This window comes from Crocodylus porosus, unplaced genomic scaffold (genome assembly GCF_001723895.1).
Source record: "Crocodylus porosus isolate Cpor-Errol unplaced genomic scaffold, CroPor_comp1, whole genome shotgun sequence".
Taxonomy (NCBI): Eukaryota; Metazoa; Chordata; order Crocodylia; family Crocodylidae; genus Crocodylus; species Crocodylus porosus.
In genome coordinates, this window is record NW_017728931.1 from 63,676,832 (window position 1) to 63,691,700 (window position 14,869).

Consider the following 14,869-nt stretch of genomic DNA (forward strand, 5'->3'; position numbering starts at 1 on the left):
GAGAACTGGTTCTATTGTTCAGGCTGGGCAGTTTCTTTCTTCCTGTACTAGGAGAACAGAAAAGGATGCACCTGCCATTGTGTGATAGACTGAAATTTCATTACTCACAAAGTTCAAAATGGCATTGCTTTCCAAAGAGGCCATCTTCATGGGATGTCTTTTGTAGAGGCAAATGGAAAGAACAGAAGAGAGGAAATAAATGAGCTCTTAACTTCTGAGGCAGTTTCTGAAGTAAAAAATAAGAACACATGAGAGAGAGTATAAGGGAACTTTAGTACCAATACCATTTCATGACCAAGAGGACCTGGGTAAAATAATCCATTTTGTTTCATGTGTTTTGTTTGAAGAACTTTCCTTAGGGCTGTATCTTGTGAGCTGGTGAGCCCCTTGGGAAGACGGCCTCCCAAGATCAGTCCCTTTAGCTGGTAATAAAGCTGAGGGTCAATAACTGAATGAATTTCTAACCATCTGAGTAACCACTATACTTGCACTGTGTAGCCAAGCCTTCAGTCTCTTCCTAATGAACTGTCTTCAATAACAGGCTACAGATTTTCATATTTTTGCTCTTCATACTTTAGGTCTGTGGACCCTTCTTCTATCATTAATTTTCCTCCATTGGGATCTATTTTTCTGAAGTCCTGAGTACCTTCATACAAATTGTCAGAGTCCATTTTTTTTTTATCTTCCCCTCTCCTCCTCCGAGTGTGTTGCTGTTTCTTGTAAGTCTTTATCAGGGTGTAATTAAATCCTTTTGCATGGGGAGGCTTAACAGAGCTAAGAATGGTGGGATTGGGTAGATGCTGTTCATAGTAATAGCTGCTGTTAACCAGTTCTTTCATCTATTCTTTCATCTGGTTCTGCTGACCAGCTTGCTGTGTTCTCCATTTTCAGCTTTTGTTGTTTTTATGCTTTTCAACATTTAACAGGGTTCTGCTCCTTGCTCCTGAAACAGTCACAGACAAAGAAATGGCATGAGTTGAGGGTGAGGCTCATCCCATTAAATATGGTGTGGTAACATTGCAACTTATCTTCATGCCCACTTGGAAGGGACCAGGCGGGCTTATTCTGACATTGGCCCTGGATTCACAGAACCAAATGGGTGATGCACACCCAGGTGCTCTTCCCTCCTGGAGCAAATGGGCTCAAAGGGGGAGGCCAAAGTCAAGCCTGTTCCTTTCCCTTCAGTGTGCCAGCCAGTACTGCTGAGCCTGCAGTGGGTATGTTGATTTTGCGGCTGTGAATCATTGGCTAATTACTCCTCTGTTCTCCTCAGGGAGTAAGGAACAAGTGGAGAAATTGTGCCCTCCAGGGGGGCTTTGTGAATCTTAGAGCCACTGCTGGAGAAATGCCATTTTTGCACCACACCTTGTTCAGTGCTCTGGTCCCATTGTCAGTCTGTTCAAGAGCATAATGGGATGGGGGGTGGGAGGGAGAAGATGCAGGGGGACATGAGGGATACCAGACCTGGGTGCTGACTTAGAGAGGGGATGCCAAAATGATGTCCCACTCCCTTTTGCTGCATCTGTAGTCTTTGCTGCATCTGGAGCAGCACTGCCTCCTCTGACCAGAGTTGCTGACTTGAACAAGTCCTGTGCCACCTGGTTGTGGGAGTACTGTGCTAGGACATGGCAGGAGCAGGCCTGCGCTGCCCAGCTCTAGAAGCTGAATTGGAGAAGCTCCACACTGCCTGGCCAACAGAGCCAGGTACAGGGCCACACCAAGAGCAGCAGGGGACTTTGAATCCCCTGGACAGGTAAGGTGTTGCCCAAGCAACACGGCTGCTCCAGCTCAGCTTATAGGGCTTCGGGGAATGCTGGGTTGTCCCTGATGTGTGCTCAAGCTCCTACAGCCAGGTGCTGCAGGGCTTCTTCAGCTGGTACCTACTGATAGGCAGGTGCAAGGCTGGTCCAGATATACCAAAGGAGCACCCACTGCTGCCACTGCCACCTCTGCCCAAAGTTTCACCTAAAATGCCACCATGCCTTTGTGAATGCTGTTTGGCCTTGCTCTGGCATCTTTACTCATGGTCAGTAGTACCTTACTGTGGGAATAGTCTCAGTGAAAATAATGGGGATATTATAAAGGCAAGAAAACGCTCATCCTGAAAAAAGGTGCCACAGTCTGCCCCTTATTTCTTAATCTATTTGCATTCAGTTGTGACTCGAGCAAACTCCCATCTAAGGCTGTTTTATGGGTTTATTTTGTTTGACATTTGATCGTCTTTATTTTAAGTTGGGTCTACATGTAAAACTTCTACTTGCCATAGCTGCATCCATTAGGAATGTGGAAAAAAAAGAGCAGCCCTAGTGTAGATGCAGTTATTTTGTTCAACGTAACTGTGCCAGCAAAAAGCTCTTGGTATAAATGATGTCTCTGCTAGGTGGCTTGCAGGTGGAGCTCTCCTGGAAAATCATTAGAATGTACAGGTAGTAAAACTCCTTTAAATGATTTCTAGATCAGTATGTTTGCTTTCCTTGAGGTACTTGCAGTAAAAAGCTTGAAAATGTGACTCAAATAGAATCTAATCAAAAGGAAAACAAATCTCAAATGTAATTGGATTTTTAAAAATAGTTTCTTAATTTTTAACACAATACCATGATTTCTGTGGCCTGATTCATGATTTTTGATCACTTGGCGAACTCATGTTTCAGACAAGCTAGGCTGGCACAGATTATTACAGATTAGTTATTTATATATTAGTAGTTTCATAAACTGGACCATACATTAAGGGAGTGCAGAATCTATTCCAGCAGCATGATTGTGCAGTCTAGTTATAACTAAATGTAACAGGTGCAAAATATTTGCTAAAAACTGGCGCACATTCCACACAAGTGGAAACTTTTAAATTTAGTTGGGCAAAGGAGAATAAACTAAGCTGCATGTCTATGCCCTCTTAAAACTAAATTGAGTCTTTTCTTGTAAAATAGTGGGCTTGGGTTCTTCCATGTGTAATCAGCTAAAATTAGTTTGGTCTAGTGTTTTTTCTGGGTTTCGTGTTTAGGAGTATGTAAACAGTCAAATCTTCATTTCCTCCTGAGTGAATAGATCACTGTATTCCACCATAAACCTATATTTTGATCATTTGTCAGTAATTCTATGTTCTTGCCTGACCCTGAGTGTAGGATTTGTATAGCACATGTTGCGCATTTGCATGCCAGATAAATGACACTACTTAATCATTTTTGTGTACTCTGAATAAACTAAGAATAGTGGACTGAGACTGAACAGACCTTACATAGTGACATATAACAGATATGTCTCTGAATAGGGCTGTGCAGATAAATTATTTAACAGTTCAGCCACGAAAGCAAAGAATAAAAACAAATCGGAGGAAAATTAGGGCTGGAAGGGACTTCATAGGGTCATCTAGTCCAGGGCCCTGGACAAGGCAGGATCATCCCTCACTAAACCATCCCAGCCAAGTGCCTGTCTAACCTGTTTTTGAAAGTTTCCCAGAACAAGATTCCACAGCTTCTCTAGGTAGCCTGTTCTAAATCATATTATGTGGATCCCAACCTGATGTAAACATGTTTTTTCTGTTGTGAGTTTTAAATAAAAGTGAAGGCTTTTTGGTGCCATTCACAAAACAAGGGAGGATAAGATGCTGCTGCTGCTGCTGCTGCTGCTGCTGCTGCTTCCCCGCCCCCTCCCCCCCACCCTTGCATCTTATAGCCCAGCGGTTGGGACACCTATAGCTCCCGGGTAAGGGAGACTCAAGTTTGAGCTCTTTCTTTGCCTGATGCAGAGCATAAATGAAATCTTCTACCTGCTAGGAGGGTGCCTTGTCTTTAGGGCATTCTGGGCCAAAACTCTTTCACCCTCAGGATGCAGTTGTTTCACTTTGATTTATTAGCTTAACTACTGATTGAAACAGGGATGGAGACCTGAGTCTCTACTCTCCTTTAGGCACAATCTTGAGCTAAGGTGAGGTGCTTCAACCTAGCATTTAATTTCATGAAGCAGAGATGTCCTTCTCCATCACACTCCTTCCATTCTTCTTGGTGTCCTGGAGGTTGGGGGTGGGAGGGATGTTAGGGTGGGGGTAACAGTTTCTTTTTGGAACAAATTGTAACATGTGGCATACTGTCTCTGTCATGCAAGAGCAGAAAACATGGAGCCAAGAATCAGGAAATCTCTCAAGTCCTTGTCCACCTGCTTAATAACTCCTCTAGAAGTTAAGTAAAAAAAAACGGGGGTCGGATGAGACAGCCTCCTTCTTCTTAATTTTTATGCTTTTATGATATACTCCCTTAACTTTTGATTAACTCATTTTTCATCCCTGTGTCGAGCACATGTACATTAATACTTTCTCTCATGATTCATAACAAACTACTGAGAGGAAGTTGCCATCAAGTTCTACAGAACTGGTATCCTCGTATGGAGCACCTTTCCTCCCTTTAGCTCCCATTAGAAAATGCAGCAGAAGTAGCAGCTGATTGAAGGGAAGTTCATAGGAGAAATCCAAGATGCGCAGGTGCACCCATTTTTGATTTTTGTATTTATCAGCCTGATTAAGGCTTTAATATTGGCTCAAAAAAGAATACACAGGAAAATACCCAACCCAACTGAAATATTTTATCTGAACACTGTTACAGCCTTAGTATTTTGTGAAACAAGAGGTGAGAAAGAAAGGGAAGGAAAGTCAAAAGGATATGCTGATAGGTTTGTTGTTTTTGGACTGAGTCTTTTAACCATGCCTTAAATATAAACTGAGTTTTGGCTAGTGGGCAGCTATTTCAGGAATGGCTTACCTCAAAAGATTAAAATGTGTGTTTTGAAAAGCAAAGAACTTTTCCAAATATTTATAAGACTCTTTCCAAATTGTGAATGAACAATAGCTAATGGTTGCCAGACAGCATAGCAAAAGGGAGTTGCAGAGCCAAGGTAGTGCTACTGCAAGTGGTTTGAGTATTTGTTTCCAAGCAATACATGGATATTATCTTTGGGACAGATCACTCATACACCCAATGGGTTGTAAGCAAGATGTGGGAGATTTACACTGGTAGTGTAGAGACTGTATAAATAATTTGAGAGAAGGACAAGGAGGACACCAATAGCTTATTCAGAAAAATATGAGGCTGAATACTCTGCTCAAGTTTGGGGTGAAATGTGGCTTTTATACTATCATTATATCGGCACTACTGAAACTTGATGCAGTCTCAGGGCTCCTCTAAATTTTGCTCACTGGTAGCTTTTGTAAAGGGATTATTCTGCCAACTTGGTGTTACTGGAGTTCAGCAGAAACTTTAACCTAACTCTCCACCCCTGCGGATGACTTTGACAGCAGGAAGTTGTCAGGAAACTGCCAAGAAAAGTGAATGTTGCTTGATGAACTATATACAATATGATTGAATTTTGGCACAACAGGAAAACCTTCAAAGAAAGAAAAAGAAAGCAAAAAAAATGTTCTTAATTCCTCCCTGACTCCTGCAGAAAACCTATCATGCCCTGATCATTTTGCAGGTACTATAAAATATGGCATAATGTAGCTCTTGTGTACTGATCCAGCCCTACTCAAAGTTGTGAGCAATGAACAAGGTAGCCAATATAGGATGCTTAAAGGAGGGTTTTTTGTTTGGACATTTTTTCCTGGAAATTTGTGTAAAAGCAAGGAGGCACTTGGCTTTTCCACAGTTTGTTCTATCAACAAAATCGTTCAAATACAAAATTGAGGCTGAAGTAATTTCACAGCCATTGGCTATACTCTTTGAGAACTCATGGAGGTCGGATGAAGTCTAGGATAATTGGAAAAAGCCCAAATATACTGCCTATCTTTAAGAAAGGGAAGAGGGAGGATCTGGTGAATTACAGACTGGTCACCCTCACTTTGATTCTTGGAAAGACCATGAAGCAGGTCCTCAGAATCTAATGTGAAGCATCTAAAGGAAAACAAAATGATAAGAAATATCTGTTATGGATGTATCAAGAGTAAGTCATGCTTGACCAACATGATGTCCTATGATAGAGACAGGCTTTATGTTTTGAGGGAGAGAGCAGTAGGTGTGATATACCTTGACATTAGCAAAGCTTTTGACACTGTCTCCCATGACCTCATTAACAAGCTAAGGAAATACAAGACTAGATGAAAGTATTGTAATGTGGATACATAACTTGTTGGATAATCATGCTTAACGAGTAGTCATCAATGATTCAATAACTAGCTGGGAGGAGGTATCAAGTGGGCTTTCTCAGGGCTCCATCCTGGGTCCACTGTTGTTCAATATCTTCACTGATGATTTAGATGATGGGGTTGAGTCCATGCTTAGCAAATTTGCAGATAACACCAAGTTGGGTGGAGTTCTAGATACTCAGAAGGGCAGGACTAGGGACTAGAAAAATGGTTTGAAGTCAATCTGATGGAAATCGACAAGGACAAGTGCAAAGTCCTGCACTTGGGACAGAACAGTTGCATGCACAAATATGATGGGGATTGACTGGCTAGATTGCTGTACTGTAGACCATAAGCTGAATGTGAGCCAACAGAGTGTGTGCAAAAAAAAATAAAAAAGGAAAAAAAAGAAGCCAACAGCATGAGTTGTAGTAATAGGACTGATGCTTGCAAATCAAGGGAAGTGATTCTTCTCTATTTGGCACTAGTGAGGCCTCATCTAGATTACTATGTCCAGTTTTGGGCCCCACACTTCAAGAAGCATGTGAGCAGATTGAAGAGTGCAGCACAGAGCAAAAAAAAATGAGTAGGGACCTGGAAAGTGAAACTTATGAGGAAAGGCTGAAAGAGCTATGTTTATTTAGTTTGGAGAAGTAAAGACTGACCCATAGGGGACAGAGCTAGGATCAATGCCTCAAACTGTAGCAGAAGAAATTTAGGATGTATATCAGGAGGAGCTTTCTGACTATGAGGGTGGTCAAACATTGATTGGAACAAGCTACCTAGAGAAGCTGCGGAATCTCTATCCCTGGAAATTTTCAAGAGCAAGGTTGAAGAGACAATTGTCTGGGATGGTTTAAGTAGGGATGTTTCTGCCATGAGCAGAAGGCTAACTGGATTACTTCCAGCCCTACCTTCCTGTGATTCTAAGATTCAGTAGCTGTAAGCTGAAGTAGTTTAAGTTTCCTTCAAAAACAATTCTTTACTACTATGTACTTTCCCCTTATAATTTCCTAGTATTTTTGCCATTATAAGCAGCTCTTGGCCACTAGAACTGAGGTTTATTCAATATTCATTACAAAATACCTTTTGAACTGTAAAATCTTGTTCCAAGCTAAAACGTGATGCACCAGAATTCAGTGCAAACTTCAATAGAATTCATCATACTTACAATCATTTTTGCTATTTTTAAATTAAATTAATATAAAATAAAATGACAGCATGTTACCATTTTGTAAAAATCTATTTTTGGCTTATTTTACACAAAATTATATCTGATAGTTTTAATGTTGGCGAAAAGTTTAGTCAGCTTTTATCGGTAAAAGGAACGGATAAGGGCAAGATATTTGGCCTTGAAAATTAATACTCTGTACATGGAGAGAAAGTAGTAGGAAAGGCATTAAGACAATACATTCTGTGTAGAAAGAGAAACTGGAAGAAATGCCAGTTCTTTAGAATGAACTAGCTTTCTTGTTCATCTACAAAATCTTGGAGTAGAGCAATTTACTGCATTGTGTAAAGTATTGTAATATTCAGTAAGTCTTTCACTATATTTACTGCCCTTTACTTCTAATGCGCTTTGCCAAATGCACTGTCAATATACTTGCATATGACAAGCTAGACTAAAGTCTAGGGAGCATACTGTAACTAATTAGTCATTACTGGGGAAAAATGGATTTTAATATCTAAATGAAGAGGTCCTGAGAGAAACAAAATTATGTCAGATCAACAAACTTCAAATAGCAATCATTTGACAGATCAGTATGCTGCTTGAGAGGCAAAAAAGGACATGAATATTAACTGCGTGTACTGCAGATAAAGAGGAGAAGGAATGCTGAGGGAAATGAACAAACCCTTTTGCTGATAAATAGATGCGTGTTCATGGTACATAATATTTTAGATAATGCATTTTAAAAATATCAGGGTTCTATAACACACGCTTGGATATAACAGCTCTCTGTAGTGAAAATAATATATATAATGATGCCTAGATGAGTGAATAGAATGGCATCTACAGAATCTGGATCTCTAATGCTACCTTTAGTTGAAGGGTTGTTTTTTTCCCCTCTCCTTCTTGAATAGGATAATGCTTTGGTGCACTTTAGAGGTAATCATTTTCAATAAGAGAAGCAGAATTTTGTAAAAGATTTCACATAATCTTTCTTTTTCTTTTGTAAGAGAATAACCATGTAATAGTTATTTTCAACCGTCCAATTATCACAAGAATCAGTGCAATGTTTGTGTTCCCTTTGTTTCTCAAGTACACCAAGAGGTGTTTCTTATATATAACATGTTACTGTGTTCTCTAGTCTTTTATAGTTTGTTTGTTTTTTTACCTGCTATGGAGTCTGTCCCTTTCTGCACTGGTGTAATTTTAATTAGAAATTTGAATGGAAAAAATAAAAAAATTCCACTCATTTTCATGCAATCTATACTGTATCCCAACCAGCTCATGTGGCAATGCAAAAAAGTAATCTCTAGAGAATACAGAAATTTACATGATTTTGCATTTTAACAGAACAACACCATTATACAGAGTGTAATATCAAAACGTGTTTGAAAGATGCCTCTGACTGAACATGGTTTCTCAAAATGAAAACCATTTCTATTTATTTTTCATCATGTAGGAATTATTTCCCAGGGTGCTTATTTATGCATTCACCCACCTGCTGTTGTAGCTCCAGATCCAACTCCCCATTCTGTCTCTGTCTGCAGGCCAGCCACTGTACCATGCTGCCATCCAGCCCACAGTGCCTGGGCTCGGGTGCATGCGGCTCCTGGACAACTGGGGCAATGGGCTGGCCGCACCCCCACCCCCACCACTGGGGGCCTCTCCAGGGAGGCATCTGAGGCCAGCCACCCCCCACCCCTGTATTGCTGCTGCGCTCCGAACATGCCCCTGCTGTGTGCGTCCTGGCAGTGTGAAATGAGCTGTTATTGTAGGTGGAGGACTGCCTGAGCCATTATAAACCTTCTTCTACTGATCCTGCTGGTGCCCTGGGCAGGCCTGCACTCTTGGTTTGGGACCCTGAGCTACAAGTCTGGGCTGCTCTGCAACCTTCGCCACCTCCTGGAGGGCTACCTGTGACAGCACTACATGTCCTTGCCCCCTGCTGCTGAGGACAACATCGCTGCCTGCATCGATACCTTCCTTGATGTATGAGATGTGTGTGCCCACCCAGCTGTAGGGACATGAGCTGCTCAATAAAGCTTTGAACTGTCCCACCTCTCTGCATGCTGCAGGATTGGGGGAGAGAACCTCAGGCCAGGTGGGTGGGGCAGGGCCGGGGGAGTGCGGGACTTACCGCTTGTCCAGGACCGGTGAGTTTGGTAGCTTGGCATGGGGCTCCCCATCAGCGATAGCGTCCACATGCACCTGGTGTCCATGGCCTGCAGTGTGCGACAGGCTGGTGTACACCTCCCGGGGGAGGAACTGGGGGCCAGTGGTGACATGACTAACTGCTCCTCATGGTGGGGTATAGAGCTGGGCTGAGGGTGAGGGAGATGCTGGGCAGGGCTCCCTGAACTGCCAGTGGATGCTGTAGCCAGGGAGGTGGGTGGGGAAGGGTGTTGAAGGCCCAAGGTCCTCTTCTCTGATGACATGACACTGGAGGCATCGGGGCAGGCCACCCCTATGGGTGGCATTTGCAGGGGTGCAGCCTGCCTCCCAGGGTGCCAAAATGCGAGTTGGCTTCCTCATGAAAGTTATGGTCTTTTGGGCATGACTGATGACTGAAGTTAGGCACAGGCACCCACTGTACCAGGAACACACTGCCCTTCACACAGCACTGTTGTACCGTCTGGGAGTGGTCTTGTGCATGCATCCCACTGGATATGGCCTCATAAATCTGGATGTCTGAGTGCCCACCCCATGCAAACTGCCTCTGGATATTGGCCCCATACCAGAGCACCACAAGGTTGGGCACCTCCTCCTGGGGGCCCGGGCACTTGTCTGTATGCCCACACCCATGCCAGAGCCGGGGCTGTACAGAGACAACGTGCTGGACATGTTCCCTGTGCCAGCTCTCTGGGCCCCCACACAGCTGTCCGTGAGATGCCAGCCCTGGAGGGGCATGGATAGAGAGTCTGAGCCATGTGGCAGAGGTGCTTTACCACAGTGAAGACCCAGGTAGATCTAGCACTAAAGTCTCTGTGTCAAGGAGCATTAACATGCCTACACATGCATTAATGCACTTTAACTAATCGCAGCTAAATTTGACACTTGCTTTATACAGGTATCAAATTTAGGTGCGATTAGGTTAAATTCACTATTTTTAAGGCACATTAAGGGTGCACATGATTAGATGCATGTCCTTAATGCACCTTAAAATGGGTTAATTAAATGCACATGCATAGACATACCCAGTATATGTGTAATGCCTATACCCGGCCTAAAAGGTTAAGGAATGCTTCACTTAGGCGACTTTGCTTCTTTGCTAGTTTGTCTAGTATAAAATCAACTATTGATTTAAGTCTTGGGTGACTCTTAAGAGCCACAACATAAAGAACAGAAAAAAACTTGGGAATGAGACAGAGTGGTAGAGCTGAGAGGTGGAATTTGGTTTGTGATGTTTTGATCCCTTTCAGTTCTCTAACAGAATGCTAGATAAAATTGTAAAATGTATCGCTTACTGGGCAAATATGAAAATCAGACCTGGAAATCCAGATAATCTGCCTCCTCTTTCTTCTACTTGGACTATTTTCTGGTTATGTGTGCACAAAATGAAAGGCTGGTAGTGAAACTCAAACTTTTTCTTTTCCGCTCTGACAATCTATATTATATTGTTGTTATGGTCATGGGGCAAATTTTACTCAATAAGACTTTAATCCCTTTTGAGGGCACCCCTTTGGTGGCAGGTCAGGCTTTTTGTGCCTCACTGGGCTCATTTGTGCAATCTAATTCGTTTTACATTGGTTATATAGGCTGTCCTTTTTTTTTTTTCACCTGCTGCATTAATGGAAGAGGCTTAATTCCTTATACTAAAATAAACCTTAAAAACTAAAAGCATAGCTGGCCTACATTAAACCAGTTTACATTGCTGCTGATTCCTGTATATTCTTCCCTCTTCCAAGCCACTTTGTTGCATTCACTGTTGTACTGTGTCTTGACTATGATAACTCCAAAGCAGGGACTTTCTTTCTGTGTTTGCACAATGGTGTCCAACTCTTGACTGAAGCTGCTGGTAAATATCGTAATGAAAATAATAATAGCAAGCAGGTACTCACTGAAGTGAGGGACTTCTAGTGCTTGACAGTGTACATAGAGATGCAGGAAACTGCTGTGAAACCAGTTTCTACAAGGAAGAGCTGAAGCAGGGCTCAACACTTTCTATGACCATTTGCTGCTGCTCACATGTGCTGTTTTATACGTCTGGATGTGGCAGCTGCTGCAGGCAAACCATGGTCTGTTTCCACACTCAGTTGGATCCTGTCATGACTACCTTGAAAGCAATCTAAGGTTAAAGATAAATAATAAAAAGGCGCTAAAGAAAACAAGTAAAAGCTTTTACTGAACTTGGTAATCACCAGCAGCATTAGCTGTGTCAGGAGCAGGAAAAATGGAGCATAGTTCAGTACAGGACCTCACAGGTGGATGAAGGAAAATATTTACTTGGGCTGTCTTGGTGGTTTCATTCATTTCCATAAACCTACATCTACCCCAGCAAAGCATATACAGTTATGCTGTATTCCTGGGAAGATCATTTTTTCTCTCCACTTAAAGACAAGTTCACTTTGAGTCGGGAATCATAGGGCACTTTTACATGTGCTCTGACTTGTTCTGATTAGAATGTATCAGAGCAGACTCGATTTAATCAAATCTGCTGGGCGTTTTAATCGAAACGCTCCAGCGTGCTGCAGCGTCTCATGTATTCAGCATCCCTGCACTTCAAAATGGCAGTGGGGGTGCTTTAACTAAGGCTCATTGAATTAACTTTAGTTAAAGAGCCCCCACTGCCATTTTATAATGTGGGATGCTGAATACACAAGGTGCTGCAGGCGTTTTTAATAAGAATGGCTCCCGAGACCTGCTCTAACTAACCCTCTTTCCTCCGTATGTAGGTGCTCGTAGGCTTTAGCAAAAATTAAATTGGGTAGCATGAATAAAGCATGTTTTCCATAGGATTCTCCAAATGTCATTCTACTGGATTGGTTCCATATGCTGAATATTCATGGGTGGCAGCATTTTAGTTCTGTTGACTCTGAGACCTACATCCAAGACATTAATATTAATGTTTACACTCTCATTATGTCCCATCTCCCTCAGAATTATAAACAGTTCAGAAGTTTCCTTATTTGAACACCAAGACCTACTGAAGTTTTTCAAAACAACACCAAAAACAAACTTAAGCCAGTTCCCATCCATCCCTCTCCTCTCCACTAAATGCAGACGAAGCAAACCAATTCAAATTGGTTTTCCCCATGCTAGATAAAAGTGCTGTTTGCTATACTGGAGTGTCAGGCTGTCTTTCCCTCCCTTTACCTGCAATTCCAGTCTGAAAAGGAGGACCCCCCCCCATGCACCATTTGTCAAAAATGGTACATTTACAAAACATTTTCTTTTATGACTAAAAGCTTTTAATGAAGAAATCCCAGAGGAACTCTATTCACAATGTCATCAGAATGTTTTAAGAGAACATGGGAGAATTAAGGAGAGAATTATTGACCTACTAAATATTTACAAGAGCTTTTATAAAAGGAAGAGGGGAAAGGACTATTTCCTAGACAGCTGGAACATTCCCTATGGCTATTTTCTTGGCTTCTCAAGATGAATAAAGGATTGGTACAATTTCTATAGGCTCTTTGTAAGAAAAATTGTTGCATTCAAAAAGGTACTGTACAGTTCCCATGGTTGTCTATTGTAACTTACAATAGGTAGGGGAAAATGGCTGTTGCCTTCTCCCAAGCTTTTAAAGTAAATTGCCAAAGTCACTATATGAAATATCTGTGATTTAGAACTAGGGTGTGGGTGCAGTCATAATTTGCTCTTTTGCTGTCTTTAAATATGCATGCGTTGTAGAAGGCGTGACCATCAGCCATAACTCAAACCAGTCAGACAGTATTACTATGAACAGGAACATGAAAGCATTTGAAAAGCTGGTAGTGTAATACTTCACGGCAATTTTTTGGACTGTTTAGATGGCAGCAGTGTAGAGGACAGCAGATGGGGAAATACATTCTTAATTACTGTCATTATTAAACGCACATATTGTGGTTTCCTCAGTAAGGAGGTAGTTCTGTTATGCTAGTGGTGTACAATAGTGCTCTGCAAAGCTTTGGAAGCTGATTCAATCTGGAGGAGATTCGGCCTGATTCAGCAGCTGAACCTCTGAATCCAAATCGAAGTGGAAGACCCTTTAAAAGGTCCAGATCAAATCAGAAGCCTCCAAATCAATTCAGAGAGATTCAGAGATGTGGAAGGCTTGCAGCAAACAAACGGAGAAGAGGAAGGGGGATGGGGTGATCTTCCAGACAGGCAGTCCTTGACTTATGACAGTTCAAGTTATGACAAATGGCACTTACGACCTTTGTAAACTGTGACTCTGTTTCCAGGCTCGAACGGGGGTTTTGACTTTGACATTGGACACAGCTGCCACCAGCTGGTAAGTCTGTTGTAGTGGGTGGAGGGGGCAGGGAAGAGGCATGGGGGTGCAGACCAACACCCCCACAGCAAGGCAGGGATTGGGCCGGGGGCTGCCAAGCCAGGGCAGGGGGGAGGGTGGAACTCAGGGAGGGGGGCTTCCACTACTGCACACCACCGGTCTAGATGCTACCCTTCTGGTGGCTCTAGCCATCAGTCTGGGAGGGTGTGGGAAGTGGGCCTGTGCCCCTGGATTTGTGCAGGGTGGGCTGGGCCAGGCTGTGCTCTGGGAGGTTAGCCTCAGCCACCCACCACTGGGTTGTGCTCTGAAGAGCAGGGGGAGCTGGGACTGCACCTTGGGAGGCTAGCCCCAGTTGCCTGCTGCCAGGCTGCACTTCACAGGGTGAGTGGAGCTAGGACTGCACTCTGGGCGGTTAACCCCAGCCGCAGCCTGGAGCACAGCCCTGGCTCTGCCTACTCCACAGAGCACAGCCCGGCAGCAGGGACTTGCCTCCTGGAGTACAGCCCTGGCTCCACCTACCCCGCAGAGCACAACCCGACAGCAGGCAGCTGGGGCTAGTCTCCCAGAGCACAGCCTGGCCCAGCCCATCCCATGCAGATCCAGGGGCATAAGCCTCCCCCTATGCGCTCCTGGACTGGTGGTAAGAGCCACCAGAAGAGCAGCTCCTGGCCCGGCAGAGCACAGTGGCCCACAGTGGCAGGACCCCCCCTACCCAAGCCCCCTGCCCTGGCTGGGCATCTTGTCCCAGCCTTAGCCCCAATCCGTCCCTTGCTGTGGGCTCGTTGATCTGCCCCCCTTCCCCCATCCTTCCACCCCCCTCCACCCACCACAGCAGATTTACCAGCTGGAGGCAGCTGTGTCCAGTGTCATTGAGGACTGTCTGTATAGTCTATGGCCAAATCTCCAAATCGGTGCCTAATCTCCAAATCCAAATTGGCCCAATCATATTGAGACAGTAATTCGAATCACCGAATCAAATCACTGTCCCTCCGAATCAGCTGAAGCAAATACTTGCTGCTTCACATGGGCCTGGTGTACAACACAAAGACAATGAAACCTTTTGCCTCTAAGATCTTACAAACTGTTACAACATTTTAGGTTGTATTAGAGATGGGTGAGACAAAAGAGAAGTTCAGGGGGAAGAAGCGAGGAGGTAGGG